Source organism: Anas acuta, chromosome 3, assembly GCF_963932015.1.
Source record: "Anas acuta chromosome 3, bAnaAcu1.1, whole genome shotgun sequence".
NCBI classification, from domain to species: Eukaryota; Metazoa; Chordata; class Aves; order Anseriformes; family Anatidae; genus Anas; species Anas acuta.
In genome coordinates this window covers 69960516-69974298 of record NC_088981.1, presented here as the reverse complement: position 1 = coordinate 69974298, position 13783 = coordinate 69960516, and the positions used below count along the sequence as shown (strand labels likewise).

General features: G+C 43.5%; 1 protein-coding gene across 8 annotated transcripts in view; it reads right to left on the bottom strand.

Annotated features, from left to right (window-relative positions):
• FYN (FYN proto-oncogene, Src family tyrosine kinase) overlaps positions 1-13783 on the bottom strand; it is a 129379-nt gene that overhangs the window by 51177 nt on the left and 64419 nt on the right. For 5 of the 8 annotated variants that reach the window (XM_068677684.1, XM_068677681.1, XM_068677688.1 and 2 more), the window contains exon 3: positions 951-1085. The exons of 2 other annotated variants lie outside the window; for them this stretch is intronic. The gene's annotated coding sequence lies outside the window, so the exon portion shown is untranslated. Of the gene's footprint in view, positions 1-950; positions 1086-4058; positions 4200-13783 lie in introns of those variants that run through there. One more of the 8 variants, XM_068677683.1, reaches the window with a different exon arrangement.

The window sequence follows — 13783 nt, the reverse complement described above, 5'->3', positions numbered from 1 at the left end:
ACAGCTGCAACTAGAGAGGACGCTAAGCAATGTATACAAGATTCTAGGTGTTTCCAATTAGTTGGTAGACAAACTTGTCTCAGAAGCTTTCAGATAGCTAGCCTCTGAGCTGCTGCTGCCACTTCTACACAGTTCTGGGCTGCTGGGGATGTACTGGGGCAGGAAGATGGCTCATGTTGGGTCAGTGCTTACAAAACGTAAAAAGTAATAACTGGCCAGTTAGCTTAGTTTTAGTTGGCTTATTTATTTATTTATCTTAGTATTTTGCATAGGTTAGAACAGCCAATACAGGAGTAAATTAATAGATATTTTTTCAAAGCTCTACAATAAAGTCAACTTGGCTTTAAGAAAAACAGGTTGTACAAAGTGATCTGATATAACTTCTTGCAAATATTACAAGTTCACTTGATAAAGGCAGTGTTGTTGACAGCATGACAAGCCTAAGTCATCTATCCTTGTCTGTAGAACATCTTTATCAAGAAACAGAATGCTTTGAAGTCCACGTGCAGTGTGCTTCATCCATTCATGGACAGCAGGATTCTATATGTGGAGAGTACTCCATGTATAGTTTCCATGAGGTCATGCAAAAAAATCAAATGTATCTTATACTGAAGTCAATTCCGAGTCCACAATCATATTAAATGTATTAAAAAGTTGATAAATTAAGTCCAAGTGTAACTTTAAACGGGAAACTATTAACAAACAGATGGGTTCCTATTGGGTTCCCACAGGACCATCCCTTTGCTATTTAATAGCCCTATCAGCGACCTGGATTAAAGTTAAGTACGGTTAGATAGCAAGAGTGGGGACAGCAAAAAAACAAACAACAAAAGAAAAAGTCTGAGACAGAGCGAGTGGGAACTGGAGAAGGCAAACAGCACCAGTTTGGGTGTTAATATGGCCAAGTGTAAAACCGTTGTGTTACAATAAAGAATACAGGCCATACTTACAGGATGAGAGGGAGAGAGAGGACTCTATCCTCCGAAGCAGAGACTGAATATGAGACCAGGCGTCCTGGCAGGCAATCAGCTCAACATGAATTCCCAAGGCAAGGCTGTGGCCAAAAGGGCTAACGTGAGCCTCAGCTGTACAAACAAATGAAAATCAAAAGATGAGTAGGTAGGTTATAGTAACTCTGCATTTGGCTCTTGTTCCTCTGCTACTTGAATAATGTATCAGGTTCTACTGCTCCATTTTTTAAATGAAGTGTGGAAAAAAACACGATGAATGTCTAGGGGAGAGCGACTGAAGAACTGAAAACACTGAGGAGCAGAAGGCTTCGTTATAAACAAAAAGCTTAAAGGAAATTTTCTAATTTTGTTCGTAGTATAGAAGTATTCATATGGGAAATAAATCTGGTAACTGTGGGTTCCAGCCTAGCAAAGGTGGAAAACTCATTGGAAGTGGAAACTAATCCAATCCAGACTGTAAAGAGGCTTTTTTAGAGTTTTTTTTTTTTTTTAAAAGTAATGATCAGTTATGGGTAATTAACCACTTTGCACCACGTGTTGTGATGTACTGGCCATCTCTGCCAAGTTGTGAAGATGATCATGGTTGATTTAAAAAGGATGCATCCCCATTCAGCTTTGGTTATTAGGAGCTCTTTCAGGTAGCATCGACTGCCTGCAAAACGTCGGAGGCCAGATGAGTAATCACAGCATCAGACAGTGTCTTGTTTCCACTAAAAAAAAACACACTCCTTTTCCTCTTCTTGTCAGTAATCCTGACAGCCAGGACCAGCTCATGGCACACTAAGTGACACTGGAGGAAACCTCAGCCTTCCGGGGCTGAGGCGCTGTCTCAGTATGGATGGCCCTGCCAAGGGACCTGGGTGCCACCAAGAAGGCTGCTGGCTCTGCGTCCCCAGGCAGGTGGGCTCATAAGGACCACGTGCTCTGCGGGGGACACTGAATTTACCTCGTCCTACAATATTTACACTTGGTGGGTTTTAAGGACACGGTATAAGGTTTTTGTCCAAGATTTAAAAGGCTTTATTTCATACAAACATCTCATTATAGTTAATGACTCATGATTCTACAGATAATTTTCTGTTCAACAGGTGGGAAAAGAGTGTGTTTTCCAAACTTTCGGTCCCTTTCACTGAGCAACGCCTGCTAAAACACAGCATAGGCTACGTAGTAAAATTGTACTAGCAGGTTACAGACCCAGAAGCGGCATCCCATCCTCAATAAACTGATCATAATACACAAATTCTGTAGAGTGAACTAAAGCAGGAAAGCTTGTGAAAATTTTAGGGAGTAAAAAGGCCTGTCCAAGTGTAATAGATATGTATATATATGCACATGCATTCACACACAAGCCAGTACCAAATGGTCTCTGTTATACCTGGTATTCCTCTCTATTTATCTCAAGGCTCAAAAGGATGCGATCAGCAACTCTTTATTAACTAAAGAAGCAAAGGTTTTGGAAAAGTTAATCAAGAGCAAGGTTTCAGAGCTACTAATAGAATGTGAATCAGAGCCTGATAAATTACAGTTTGAACAGTGCATTTTTATATCTAAATACTTGCTGTCCTGCTGGATGCGTTTTTCTCCCCCTTCCTCTGGCACAATCCCACCTACAACCTACAGCATTAGGGTGTTCTGTTAAGCATGTGTCCAAGTAAGTTTTTAAACCTTCTAAAGGCTTGCTTATAAGAAAAGATGTACTATTTTAGTACTTAGATTACAAAGATCACATAACTGGAATCCACAGATTTATTTCAAAGGACGGCTTTATTGTGGTAATTTCCTAACCATAAATGTGTAGAGACTGCATAGAAGAAAACAGCCTTAGCATATGGATTTTGAAAACCCTAACTTTTTGAAATATTAAGAAATAAGTCGATCCTAGGCTTGTGCTTTTACTCCAGACACACAGAGAGAGAATTAAATGGGAGACTGTGAGCCTAACCATCCGCCTCTGCAGCTCACCCAGCCCAGACGCAGCAATGCTATGGACGTGAACGCAACGAACCCCAGAAGTGTCACTTTCACAGATCTCAAGAGGCATCATTGACCTGAGGCTGGCTGCAGTTTCTGCCCCAATTCCAGTTTAATGTATTCCAGTTTGACCCTCAAGCGACAGTGCTGCCGGAGAACACGCTAAGAAACAAATGCAGGCAATTGCTTTGACATAATTCGTTTGGACGCAGGCAGATCGAAGGTGCTGATGTAAACAGAGTCTGGAAAAGGGTTTCACCAGGTCTCCTCTGCTCACTGAAAAAAACAGTAAGAGAACACAGCACTACCCAAAACCCAGCCAAACACATGCTCACCTCTCAGCAGCAAAACTCATGCATGTTGGCTGAGAAACAGCAAACTGAGGCAAACTCTTCCAAAGTATCATTTAGATATATAGATGGTGTTTGATTTATAGTTTAAATTTACACGACTTGTGTATATAACTTGCTCTTTGCATATAACTCACACAAAACATCTGTTCCATAGAGGATATTCATCTACAACCCCAGGAGCAGCATAATTCAGTCCTTTATGGCCACTGTATGCTCAGAAAGCTTACTGACACGTTCCCCTCCCCTTAAAGCACTGCTCTTCTTCCCCTTCTCCCCTTCTTGTAAAATTCAGGGTGCTGCTTTCAACGCTATGGTCAGGATGACACATTTCTGCCCCGCCACTCATTTAAATGCCCAAGCTTTAGCAGCTTTGTGGCTGCGTAGCTTGATGTCAGAGAACATCGCGGCGACGCTTATTTTTCTGCTCAGGGAATGTAAGAACGAAAGCTGGGGATGCTTTTTTCCAAGAGAAGGATGAATTGTGGTAGGAAACCCAATCAAGGAAGCCACAATGACGATCCTGAGAATAAAATTTTTTGACTAGTTGCAGTTTCTCCTGAAATAATTCCTCTATGAAAGGAAAAGAGAGAAGAACACACAGTGGTAGTACAGTTTTTAGAACTCATATGGGAAAATGCCAGGGTTGACCATGGCTCTTCCCACAGCTTTGTACAACGAACACAGCCCAAACAAGCAAATCCCAAGCTGATGCCCTCCTCCCTCTACCTCCTTGCTAAGAAAGGTTTCCACCCTTGCAACTCACAATTTTCCTTTTCTTCCATTCCTCCAGCTCCCCATCAGTCCATCCAGACAGGCTGCCTGTAATGCTATCACGCAAAAAACAGACAAGGTCCTCAAGGCTTCCCCTTTCTGTGTACCTAGAATACTTCCAAGGAGAAAGTCTTATGAAGAAATTGATTCTCACTTCCCTTTTCTGCAGCTACTTGTGTGGGTAACTCTGTCACAATAAGAGTCCACATCTGCTATCTGACCATGACAGAGACAGATAAAAATCACTGCTTGAACGTCCATAAGAAGCAGGGTCTCTGAGAGATGAGTGATTACATGTTGCAGCCACTAAACTCCTTGATCCAGAATATTAAACCACCCGTGCACAAATGAAGAAACAAACTCCTGCCATTCATCTCCTACCCTTTACGGGACCTGCTCCCACAATATGGCCACAAAGTGTGGCCCACCGTTTGCCTCATCATCGCAGTCCGCAGGGCTTTGTCAGACATTTTGGGACCTACATGAGTGTTTTGATGTCCAGGGAACTCGAGTTTTATCATCAGGAATTATCAAACACTTCAGCCACTGTAGTATACGGTGTTCTGCCCCTTGTGCAACCTAACAGAAAGAAAACTTCGTAGGCACTGCTCCAGAGAGCCAGAGGACAAAGGCTGGTCAAAAATAAGACTGGACATCCAAAGGAATTCCCTGACTTCATGCTGTTTTGTTACATGTTTAAAGCATTTGTACAGGATGCAACAACACGGTTGAAACGTTTTCCTAGTACTAGGAATGAGGAGGGGGCTTTAACCAAAATAGAAGTTTATTAGTGTTAAATTGGATTGCCAGCTCTGGGGCTGCTATCACAGTACAATGACAGGGCGGTTAGCACAGCGAGGATTTAATAGTGCTGTCAGACAGCTTGAGGAGTAGTGTTACAAAGCAGCATTACTCCAGACAGAGATAAATAAAGTATCTGCACAGTAGAATTAAAGCACGTGAAGCAGAGAGGATAAGATACCTACACCATTTTGTCTAGCTGCATAGACGACACAAAGCAAAAAGCAGGAACCAAATGTGCCCGTATCATTACACTGCCATTTGCACGAGTCAAGGTTTATAATTCCTTCCATACAACAAGGCTGCATTTGCTGACAACCACAGCAGTTATCAGGTTGTGCATGCTCACCGTCTTTCCAGAGCAGTGCATTGCTGACCATCTGCATGCTTTGAACATTTCTCCTTAAACGTGCCGGTCTAATTGACTTCCAGTTTTCAGTGACAGTGGTTTATCGGTTATTTGGCTACTGCAGGCTGTGACAGCATTTTTACAACAGGAAATGTTTATTCCATATGTACGAAGACTACACTTACAAGAAATAATGCAGGAAAGGAAAGTGATCTAGCTCCTATTCTGCTTCCTTCCTTCTGCAGCGTGCTGCATTGCGATGTTTGTTCCAAAACACAGATAGTAGTTCAAGGCCAAGATTTTATTTAGCCTGATCCTACAAAACAAGCCTGCAGGTAAACCACATTCAAACATCTCAAGCTGTTGTATTGCATTCGCACTTGTGTAAGTGGGCTTAAAATTTCTCTTTTCAGCATTATTGAAGCTCTTATATCTACAAGTTATTTTTTTGCATGAATGCTGTGGTTTTCAAACTCCCGTGAATTAAGAACACTTCCTGAAGATGCAAACAATATGTTGAGGAGGAAGCATCAGTTTTGAAGGGTCCTTTTTATGGTCGTGAGCTCTAGTATTCCAGATTGTAGGACAACGGCAGTTATGCTGCATTTAGGGAGAACAGCACAATGCCTTCATAAAGCATTGCACCCATCCATGGCTGTTCCCCAAATGCTACTGCTGAAAAAAAATAATGAAGAGGACTAATTGACACATTTCAATTCTTTGCTTTCATAAAATCAGTTTTTAATTCAGGAAGTCTGAGGTAGCCTTTTAAGAAGAAGCATTCATTCTCCTGTAGAATCCCATTTATTACTGCGACCTACAATACACGTAAGTTATAAATTATGAATGGCCACAAACAACTGCCTCCTGTCTACAAGCTAATCACTGGCAAGGGACTCTGTTATGCTTCTGGGCCAAACCTGCAGCAGGCAGGCTGGTGAATTTGGGGAGTTTTGAGCATCAGCATATTCACAAGCTGACCGACCAGTGCTGACTGCTCGTTACTGAAGTACTTGAAGAGGAATAAACAGATCGCTCAGGAAAAGACGGTATTCTGAAGTGGGTTGTACAGCTGTAGAAATAATTCCGGAGTTCATTTGTTGTCTATCTTCCATGCTGTTCTAAACCATTAAAGCCATCCCCACTACATCCTGTATTTTTGGAGAGCTGACAGCACTAACTCTTTCATATTTGTGTGCAAGAGATGTAGGGGAATTCAAAATATAAATAAAATCAGTGGACACTTCCAAAAGTTATGTTTGCTTCATTTATGGTTTTGAGTAGCTTACTTTTCTGGCAAGGCAATAATGTCCCTGAAACTCAGAAGATTTCTCTAAGGATCGAAAGCTTCCGTTTTTTGTTTGCATCTGAGCACTCTAAGCGTCTTCAGTGCAGGTTTTCTTGAGCGTGAAGAAGGAGGCTACATGTTTTCTTTTGTATATATTTTTCAGAGTGGTTTTCAGATGCCAGGAGCATAAATGTAAGTGAAAGAGAACAGTCCCAACTTTGTCGGCTTCCCAGCACAATATTTTGTACGCTGGCTCTTTTGTTTCCTTGCAAGCTCAGCACTGCTTTAGTGGCAGCACCCCGATTCCCCCTGCCCCCCACAAGTGATACATATTAGTACATCTGTTTTCTCTGTAAAGTCTTTTTGCATTCTTTGCAGGGCACAGGAAGGATGTGGGCTCCTTTTCACATTCAAATGAGGCAAATTAGCCTTTGCCTGGTTCCAACAGCATAATGCTTATTTTACATTTAAGCGTGAGAAAAGAGGTGGAAATAAAACCCAACACGTTAGGTGGGTTATGGGTTGCACTTTGGTACAAGCCTCACATAGCCTTCTTTTGCGAGCTGCTCTCCACATGACATCATTTCAGGATGGGGTTCAAAAGTTTGGCCGTGTAAAATGATCAAGTAGCTTGCACAAAGAAATAGCAGCCACAGACATGTTTAACATGGGAAAAGGCTGAAATCAGCAATGGGAATCAGTGTTCCAGGAGGGGTTCCTGAAGAGCACTGATGGTAACTTCCCAACAGAGGTGATCGAAAAGCAGATTTTGGCTTCTTCAGGAATGTGCATTGCATTGCATGGGATTACAAGAATTACATAGGATTACAAGAATCGCATGGGATACAGCCCCAGAGAAAACAGGGGTGCAGGAGAGCTGGTTAATTTTCAGGGATCACCTCCTGGAAGCTCCACAATGCTCCATCTCAATATGTAGGAAGCTAAACAGTGGTAGCAGGAGACCCACATGAATGAACAAGGAGCTCCTGACTGAAGTCAAACATAAAATGGAAATGCACAAAAGCTGGAAATGGGGTCAGAGAGGGTTAGGAAACCCAAAGGAGCTGAATTCAAGAGATGTGAAAACAGCAAGGAGCTTTTCTGTATGAATATCAGCAGCAAAAGGAAGACTAGGGAAAACGTGGGCCTGCTGCTGAATGGGGCACTAGTGGTGTGCCCCAGAAGTTGCCACTGGTGCCAATACTGTTTAATTTCTTCATTAATGCCAGAGTGTGCATCTTCAGAAAGATTGGGAGGAATAGCTGGTACATGAGATGGTTGTGCTGCCATTCATGAGGACCTTGACAGGCTGGAGAAATGGGTCAACAACCTCATAAAGTTCAACAAAGTGAAATACAAAGTTCTGTGCTCGGGGGGAAATAACCAAATGCTAGGGAGAACATATTGAGGGCCGACCAGCTAGAAAGAAGGAAAAAAAATGGGTGTCCCAATGGATGCTAAGCTGAACGTAAACCAGCTGTGTTTCCTTATGGCAAAGATGGCCAACAGCACCCTGGATTGTGTCAGAAAGTGCATGGCCAGTACATCAAGGGAGGTGATCTTCCCCTTTACTCAGAACTGCTGAGCCTCTTAAGGAGTGCTGTGTCCAGTTTGGGGCTTCCCAGTGCACAACACACATGGATGCACTGGAGTGAGGCCAGCCAAGAGCCACAAAGATAGTAAGAGATTGGAGCTTTTGTCATGTGAAGAAAAGCTGATAAAGTTGGGAACATTTAGCCTAGAGGAGAGAAGGCTGAGGTGGATCTGATCAAGGTGTACAAATACCTGATGAGAGGCAGCAAAGAAGACAAGGCAAGACATCTCGGTGGTGCCGGTGACAGAGAAAGCGGCAATGGGCAGAGAGTAAAATACAGGAAATGTCATTTAAATACAGGAAAAGAAACTTTTCTATTGCGAGGGTGTTGAGCACTGGAACTGACTGTCCAGAGAAGCTGTGATTTCTCCAGTGCCAGAGATACTCAAAAGGATGCCCAAAAGGGACACTGCTCTGAGATACCAATTTCAAGCTGACCCTGGTTTGAACAGGGGGTGGATCACCTCCAGAAGTCCTGTGTAACCCCAGCAATTCTGTGATTCTGTCAGGTCACAGACAGATCTGCTGCACTTAGCAGCATCCTCTTCTCCTTCCTTCCAGGAAACTAGAGACAAATGCAGCAATTCAGTAACGTAGCAAAAAACACAGCACGCATTTTGTGAGGAAATGGCATGGTTCAAATTCCTGCTTTTTTTCAGAACCTATGTTCTAATGCGAGTGGTAGAGCTATGAGATGCATAGAAAAAAACCCAAACAGCTGCTTGGCGAGCAGTGGTTTACCACAGGCAGTTAGCACTGGGTGGAAATTCAGTGCAGACTTTATGCTGCACCAACCTCTTGTACACTTCTTGCATGCTGTGTGAGGCAACGTGCTCCGTGTGCAGGGAAATGCTGTGAAGCAGTCAGGGTGCTGTAAACATACACTTGGCTTTACTGATGGCAAGTGCTGTCCCCATCCAGCTGGGATGAACCAGTTGTACTGACACCGACAGGCTGTGCCCTTGGCCTGGGGACATGTAAGATCTGTGTCCCAAGTCCCTGCTCTGCTCACAAACTACCCCTTGAAATGTGTTAGTTGTAGTTTTGTCTCGGTTTCCCTCTATGCTATCCTGAGCCACCACGCAGTGACCTCTTTCCTCGGCCTGTGTGAGCACAGCCCCAGCAGGGCCTCCCACCCAGCCCCGGGGGAGGCCGGCGAGGAGCAGCAGGAGCCTCATCTCCCTCAGCGCTCACAGCGCTTGTGCAGACACCTGGCTGCCCAGAGCACACAGACGCCTACTGTTCTCACCCACCTCTCTCCCCTCCGAAGCCAGAGGCATTCAAATCGATTAGTCTTGCAGCACACAACAGAACAGCTAACCCATTATGTGTGGCAGCCTGAATCCCCTTCTCCTGCTAGCTCTCCCCTTACAACAGCACTGTATAGCTCCAGCTCAGCCCGAACAACTGAGGAAGTGATTGAAAACAGTGAGGGTGAAAAGATATTTTAGGTATCCTAGGGACAGTCGGTTTCTCCCTGCTGAGGTGCTCATTGCACCTTTAATGCATAATTTCCATTGTAACCTGCTAAAATAATGAGATTTATTACTCCTCTCCTAAGTTATACTCTTCCCTCCTGTTCTACAACCCATGTTCCCCTGTTGTACCCAGTCACAACCTCTTTGGGGTGGACAAACTGGAGAGTGGTAAGCAACTTCGGGCTTCTTCCCTTTCATCATGGGATTTCATTTGGGCTCCCTTTCCCAGGCCTCAGAGCACAACTGATTTCTGAGAGCAGAAAGGAGAACAAGAATAGCATTAATCTTTAGTGGTGTGATAAAAATCACTCTCTCATACAGACAACTGGAAAAGGATTTCAAAAGAGCTGTTGTGCCAAGAACCTGATAGCAAAACCTGAAATTAAAGCCAACCCACACCTTCCTGTTCACAGACAAAGCTCTTTCATTTTCTCCCCAGCACTCCCTCTTCTCGAACTAATACTACCTGGGACTAAAATGGAAGCTGCCACCAAGCACACCTGCCCACCAAAACGCCCAGAGCTTTCAGAGGCCACCAAGCATTCCCATAACAAAGGCACCAGAGCTGCTGCTTTACATGCAGGGTCGCCTCATCTCTCTCACTTGTTTTGCTTTAAGTACAGGTAGTAAAGCACACGCTTCACGTGCGAGTGCCAGCTGGCAGCTGCGTGCTGCTGGTTGCGTGTGGGCCGTGCGGATAACAGAGGAGATGAGCCTGTAGGGGAGGAGCTGTCTGATAAATCATTAATGAATGAAAATATGAAGTAATCTGTCTGCCTAGGAGGCAAAACCGTCTAATAATGAGAATGGTGGACTAGGAAGCCAGAGATGAGGTTCCTACCCCATCCTCGCCCCAGCTCTTTTTTCCATGCTTAAGAAGATACAACTGCCTTCTTTACATTGAAGGGCTTTTTTCTTTAAATCAACACAGAAAACCACGATGTATATTAAAACAATAATAAAATGTACAGCATCATTTGCAAAAACTGCAGTCCTTGCTCCTTTATTGTCACAGGCAGCACACAAAGACAATAACCGTTCCCAGAGACAGCGCACACTAAACCAGGGGGTTTCTCAAACCCATAACAAAACCTAGTGTGACCTTTTGCCAGTGCCGGTGGCATTTAATTTGAAATCGATTAACTATACTCACAGTGCTAATTACCCATGGGCTTTTTTTTTTTTTTAGCAATCTGACTACTGGTTGGAAATGTGTGGGTATGCCCGTGTGTAGACAGGGACACTGCTTTCTCTGCGCTCTCTGAAATGAGGAAAAAAAGCTCAAGAAATGATTTTGAAAGTTACATATGTGTTTATGGCGATAGCTGCAGGGTGACCAGGCACATTCAGCCGGAAAACGATGAGGTTGTCAGGGGAAGGGTCGGGAGGTCAGTGTGGTTTATTGTGCACAAAGACCTAGCAGGATGCGTCATGCAGCACAAAGTCAATACAGGCCCTGCATGAAAACGCAGCCGTCAGTTTTGTACAAATCTCGGACTTATTTGGAAAGATCCTCGTATGGCAATTCTTGACTTGTGTGAAATCTTTAACTCCTCTCTATTTCCTCTGCCTTAAAAAATCCCGAACATTCAGGGATTAAAGCAGTTTTAGCATAAATTCCTATGGAAGAGATGGCATTACTCAAGATGCGTCCATCTAATGGATTGGGTGGTTGAAGCAGTTATGGGGTAGGAAATAGAAGTGTTTTATCAATCAACGTGCTTATAAACTATGATTTTCTGAAGCAAGCAATGTACAGATTACAGTGCAAACCATAACAGAAGACACGCATGGTCACAATTGAACCAATGTCCATGGAAACCCAATCAAGCCTCTGAGCAGACCTGTAGAGTTTTCCTGCATACCTATTTGCAGCCCCGAAGTCCATTTTAATTAGCCTGCCAAACCCTATTGAGCCAAAACAAGGTTATTACTGTTTACCAAAGGGCCTGCTCAGGCAATTTGAAAAGGAAATTGCCTGCGCCTAATCTAATCGCTGAGAAGTATTTAAAACTATGTTAGATCTAAAAAGACCAACAAAGAAGCAGGAAGCTCTGAAAGGTTCAAGAAGCTTCATGATTCAGTTCCCGTAAATCACAGCAGCAATTTGGAGATGAGCTCCCTGGAGATGTTCCAAGGCACAATCAGATGCTGTACTCCACCGAGAACAAACACAACGCAGGTGAGATGACTTAAAGCGCACAAAAGTATGATTTCTCACATACATAACCTTACTGGTTACTGAATACATTTACATAATAAGTGTTTTTTTTTTTTAAATTATCCACTGGTGATGTCATACAGATTTAAATAATCCGCAGCGCCAGTCTCTGCTATTTGCAAGCCCTATCTGACACTTTAAAAGCCTTTGCAAAAGATTTAACTGGGCTCCATTAAAGAATTCTATTTCTAAAAACTTTTTTTAAGCATAAGATGAGCACCATCTATTAAATGTAACAAATGGATTGCGATGACGTGGATGTTTCCGGATCCTTGCAGAGAAACAGCATGCAACATGAGAAGGAATTACTTCAATTACTTCTGAAAATTACAGAAAGTTTAATTGGAGGTTGCTGGACCTTTTTAAGCTACAGTCAAGGTTATTAACATTAGCAAATGTACGGCATTACCTGCCGAATGACTGCAGAAGTACATTTGATGAGTCACTTGGTAGTTTATGCTTTGCCAAACTGACCAAGAACAGATTTCTGTTGCTGCTGTTCCCAACAGTTACTTCGACATGTGTGGACTGCCACAGTTTCAGCTTCAGACCGCCTGCTCTTTTGCTTATGTGTTCCAGGTGAGTGAGAGAGAGAAAGAAAGGAAAAGCTCCCTTCACACTCCACCACTCCACTGACATACATTAGCCTAGCAGAGATGACCTGGATTCAAACTTGGTTAAATACCAGAAAGGGAAAGTCGTGAGCAGACAAAGCAAGCTCCAAGGGGATTTATCTCAGACTTCCAAGAGTTTTCTGGTGTTTCACCCAACCCCGACTTGCGGAGCGTATTAAATTTGCTGCTCTCCCTGTCCAGTATCATTAGGGAACTGTCCATCAACGAACAGATTTCTATCAGAGCTGGTTATCAACCTGAAGAAACTATACAACTAATCGCCAGCTGTGCCTAGGGCACCTTCCTCCTCCTCCACCACGGAACTGAAGAGTTTTCTGTGATTTTTTTTTTTTTTTTTTAAACAAGGACAGTTCTTGTCTGCGTGACACGTAGAAGCGTTTCCAACCCAGAAGCGCCTAAAGCTACACCATAAAGCTCCTGGAATTTTTCCCAGACATAAGAGATACAAAAGAATAAAGAAGAGAGCAAGACATTGAATATATTCATGGGTATCCTCTACAAGAAGAGGAATATTCTAGGAAAAAAAATACCATGAGAATTGCTTTTTACAGTGAAAGTGAAGCAGCAGTGATAATTTGAAATAAAAATTCTCTACATGGCAGCCCTCTTACAGCTCCTGCTGAAGCAGGACAGTGGCCTGGGCTGGGGCTGGTCTCTCACTGCGGTTATGAAGTTTTCCTAGAGAAGAGGTGGTTAAAAGTCATGGCTTAGGAATTTATTTCTTTAATCAGAAGTACAGCTAGGGAAATATTTAATACAGCAATAGAAACCACTGTGCTTTTGCTAAGTCTCCTGTGGTACATGTGACTTTCAAAGATGCCTTAAATATACGCCTCAAAGGGAAAGCAAATTCTTCTTTTGACTTCTGGAATCTGAAAGGTGCTGTAAAAGCCGTCCGGTAACAGGAGATTAACAGTCCATGTTTCCCCCCAAAATTTAAAACTCAATTCCCACATAAATTCACCCAAATCTTACTTGGGTAAAAGCAGTTACAAGTCCAGGGACCTAAACCAGATGGGAAAGGCAAAGTAACAAACCCCATCTTTGTGTGAGCTCTTCCCAAGCACTCCCACCCGTGCACAGCCGAGGGCTTTGATCTCTGCCTTCAAACCCAGCCCTCTGGTCTCAGAGCCCTGCCCAGCGCTGGGCTGCTGAGATGTCTTTCAGGTGGGATGTTTTCTGTGTATTACACAACATACAGCCCTCCTGGAGGCTGCTGTCATCACAGGCAGGGTGCTACCTCTGAGCATCAGCCACGTGAAGGTGGCGGGACGAAGCCGCAAGCCACAGCGCTGTGCAGGACTCGCTCCTGTTGAGAAGTCAGTAGCACGTTTCCCATGCGTGACCTGGC